Genomic DNA, 4,661 nt, shown 5'->3' on the forward strand with positions numbered 1-4,661 from the left:
CACCGATGCAGCGACAGGCGGCGTCGCTTGAGCAACAGCAGGCAGTGATGCAGCAGATGGAGGTTGCACGTGTGGCTGCCGAGGATGCACACAGGCAGCCTATGGAGGCCCTCTGCCAGTTGGAAGAGAACAGGGCGATTGCCCCTATGTTTGGCCCGAAGCCACGACCACCAGTCAGGGAGTGGAGTCTGGAAGACTTCCTCAAACACCATCCCGTGAAGTTCAATGGGAAGACGAGCCCTAACGCAGCAGACCAGTGGCTGAAGGATCTGGAGAGGATCTTTGATGCAAAAACATGCCCAGCGGAGAACATGTTAGCTTTCACAGTATACATTCTCACCGGGGAGGCTTAGCACTGGGGGACAAGTACCAAATCCATCATGGAGGAGAGAGGCGAGTTGGTGACGTTGGAGGCCTTTAAGGGAAATTCCTCTCGGAATATTTCCCAAACAGCATTCGATATGCGAAGGAGGTGGAATTCCTCCAACTGACCCAGGGAGGGAAGACAGTGACTGACTATGCTGAGAAGTTGAAGCACCTCAGCCGCTTTTATACCTTGCCGCTCGATGAGGAGTGGAGATGCCGGAAATTCGAGAACAGGATCAGGGGAGATATTCGCTTGATGGTAGCACCCTTATCCATTAAGGATTTTGCCGCTCTGGTGGAGAAGGCCAAGGTGATGGAGAAGATGAAGAATGAGGTAGAGGGTCAGCGGCCCCAGCAGCCTCAAAGGATTGGTGGACCATCTGGGTCCAAGCCCAGACATGACGAGCGGAGGAGACCATATGAAAGACCTCCCCATCAGCCTCAAGAGTTCTAAGGGTCTGCCTCCCCAGCAGGGTCGAGTGTAGTGTTACAAATGTGGGGGCCCACACCTGAGGAGCGCTTGCCCACGCATGGAGGGTTACCGCAGATGCAACAACTGTGGCAAGGAGGGCGACTTTGGGAAGGATTGTTCCACTCTTGCTAGGGCAGCTACACGCCCACCAGTTCAGACTCCTCACCATTACCAGCGGAGAGATAAAGGCAACAGGCCTCAGGCGACGGGCAAAGTCTACGCCATGACCGAAGCAGAGGAGGCAGGTTTAGGTAACCTCGTTATGGGTTATTGTGTGATTTCTGGGTTGAGATGCTGCGTGTTATATGATTCTGGAGCGACAAAATCCTTTGTGTCAGATGCTTGTGTGAAAAAGTTGGGTCTGCCGGTGTGTGAGCTACAGTGTGAACTTGTGGTATCTACTCCGACATCGGGTTTGGTCAGGACGTCGTCCTTATGTGCTAGGTGTCCTGTGGAGGTGGAAGGACGCAAATATAAGGTGAATCTGATATGTCTACCTCTCCAAGAGTTGGAAGTGATCCTAGGGATGAATTGACTCTTTGCCAACTACATCCTTATAGACTGCCGGGAGAAGAGGTTGTTGTTTCCCGATTCAGAGGAGCTCGAGTTGGTGTCTCCTCAGGGGGTGGTGAGGGAGATTCAGAGTGGCGCGCAATGCTTCATAATCTTCGCCCGTGTGGAAGTGGAGGAGAGAGAGAGACCATCAATTATACCTGTGGTGCATGAGTTTGAGGACGTGTTTCTAGATGAAGTACCTGGGTTACTGATGAGTTCAAATTTTGCCCTCATTTAATATTTAAATTTGGGGATTTAATTGAATTTTCTGTGCTTAAAGATTGATTTAATTAGGATTTGTGATTATTGGATTTATTGAGTAAGTTTGGTAAAAGTGGCGTAAAAATTGATTTTAGTTGCATAAAATATTATTGGATATTCTAACGTTTGTTAATGCAGCTGAAATTTATTTTTGGTCATTAATAGTGTGGATTTAAAATATTCAAAGTTACAAAATAAGTCCAAAATCAGGAAATTCTGAAAAAGAATAAATCAGGAGCTAAATGCACCCCCAGATTTTATTTGCACACTCCTGCAAAGTGGACCACCAAAAACCCTGTTCTGCACCCCCAGTTTTCACTAAATTGCACCCCTCCTACCATTTAAACTCCACTCAACCAGATCATGCCATGTGGCAATCCCCACCTTTTAAAATTAGCCAACCATAAGCTGTCACGTGTCATAATCCTCCACTCACCAAATTGACCACTCAGATCTTGCCACGTCATCATCTCCTCCATCTCACACATGAAACCCTAACCCTAATTTCCCTTCCACCCACCATGGCAGCCGCCGCCGCCATCTCCTCGCCAGCCACCACTGCAACTCGCCGGAAACTTCAACCTCCATCTCCACCGCACCTTCACGTCTTCCGGCCACCACGAACAGCAACGCCATCTTCTTCTTGCGTCCAATAGCTCCGTCACGCATCCAACCTCCACCATCTCTGCACCTTGCGCCACCATCTTCCTCACCATTTCGCGTCGCACACCATCTTCTTGCCTCCGCACCTGCAGCGACGCGCAACCATCATCCACCGCACCATGCACCATCTTCTCCGCGAACGAGTGCGCCACTTCACTCGTGCATCTCCATCACCACCGCAACAGCACCGTGCCGCCTCTGTCTTCTCCGCACCATCTTCGCTGGCCACCACCAACCTCAGTTGCATCCAGCAAACACCAGTTCCGCCACCATCAGCTGCAGCAGCGAACACCACCACGCCGGAAACGAAACGCAACCTCTGCAGCATCGTTATCACCTCCATTACAGCAGCAGCACCACAACCTCCGTGAACCAGAATGCCACCGCGAGCACACAGCAACCACCGTAGTGCGCCTCCGGCCACCACAGTTCGCGCACCTCCAACCACCGCGCCCACCGGAGCAGCCGCCATTGCCGTCAGCCGCGCAGCCAAGGGAGGAAGGAGGAAGGGGCAAAAACCCTAATTCTGGAGAAAGAGTACTCTGCGCCACGTGTCAGCGTCTGATAGGACAGTCAAACTGGTCAACTGGTCAACTCTGGTCAACTGGTCAAAGTCAGCAGTCAATTCTGTTCAATTTTGTAAAAATGCTTAAATAAGAGGGGCAGAATTGGAAATTGGACAGAAATTAAGTTGCTAATTAATTAAATAAAAATAAAAGATTTTAGCAAACTAACAGATAAAGCCCAAAGTCCAGTGGAAGCCTATATAAAGAGACTTAAGGGAGCAGAAGCGAGACACAACTTACAACTTACAATTTAGAGCTTTAATGCTTAGAACTCTCTGGTTTTGGCAGATACCGTCTCCACCACATCTCTCATTCTCTTCTTTTATTTTCTTTCCTTCATCATATTATCATGTATTCCATCAAAGCCATGGAGGGCTAAGCTTTTAGGGTTGATTCCACTGTAATTTCTTAACTGGATTCTGAGGTTAGATGAATTTATATGTTTTGTTATTTTGATTATTGTTGTGGTTTTTGTTTATCTATGTCCTTTGCTTCTTAATCGAATAGAAAATAATGATTTTAAATCTACATGCATGTTAATCATATGAGTTAAAAGGTTTTTAAATTAAATTGAGACTTTACTTTGATTTTGTTGAGAAACTTTCATTTGATTAAATAAGTTTTTGCCAATAATTGAGACTTTAATTTGATTAGAGGTAATTACTTTAACTAAAATTAGTCAAGACTTTACTTTGATTAATTAAGTTTTCTATTTGGTGAAGAAACAAAGGAATAGACATGATTAGGCATAGTAAAATTAATTGAGATTGTACTTTGATTGAATTTACTATGGACAATCTAACAATTCTCACTTTTAATTGAGACTGTACTTTGATTAAAAGTGAGGATGCCAACAAATGAATTGAGTCTTTACATTGATTGATTTGTAAAACAACAACAATAATTAATTTAACAATAATCTCTAGATAACCAATGAAGAATCTTATTTAGAAAAAGTAGTGGAATTGACCTATTTACTATTATTGTGTTTACAATCTTCCGTGTCATTTTCTTTGCATATCAAAACCCCCCTATTTTTATAATTGCTAGTTTTAATTGCATTTTTAAGAATCAAATATTTGAGATCAATTCCGTATTCGTTGTGAGACGACTCAGGGTTATCTTAACCCTAACTATTTTGTTCACTACTAACTGGCAATACTGAAGTTGCTAAAGTAGTGGTAATTTGATCGCCTAACGACAGCGATATCAGTTACCTCCCAGTAGGGAGGTGGAGTTCTCTATTGACCTAGTACCGGGGATAGGTCTGGTATTGATGGCTCCATACCGCATGGCTCTGGCATAGTTGGTGGAACTTAAGAAACAGATAGAGGAACTGATGGCGAAGCAGTTTATTCGACCCAGTACTTCGCCGTAGGGAGCACCAATGTTGTTGGTAAAGAAGAAGGATGAGAGTTCACGCCTGTGTGTGGACTACAGGCAACTGAACAAGATGACGATCAAGAATAAGTATCCGCTCCAGAGAATTGATGACTTGATGGATCAGCTGCATGGGTCGTCAGTATTCTCGAAGATAGACCTGCGGTCGGGATACCATCAAATTTTGGTAAAGGCTGATGATGTGCAGAAGACGGCCTTCCGATCCCGGTACAGACACTATGAGTACATGGTTATGCCTTTTGGTGTGACCAATGCTCTAGTAGTGTTCATGGACTACATGAACCGAATTTTCAAACCCTTCTTAGATAAGTTTGTTGTAGTCTTCATAGACGACATCCTTATCTATTCTAAGACTCAGGATGAGCATGTAGAACACC

The sequence above is a fragment of the Vigna unguiculata genome, unplaced genomic scaffold, assembly GCF_004118075.2.
Source record: "Vigna unguiculata cultivar IT97K-499-35 unplaced genomic scaffold, ASM411807v1 contig_536, whole genome shotgun sequence".
NCBI lineage: Eukaryota > Viridiplantae > Streptophyta > Magnoliopsida > Fabales > Fabaceae > Vigna > Vigna unguiculata.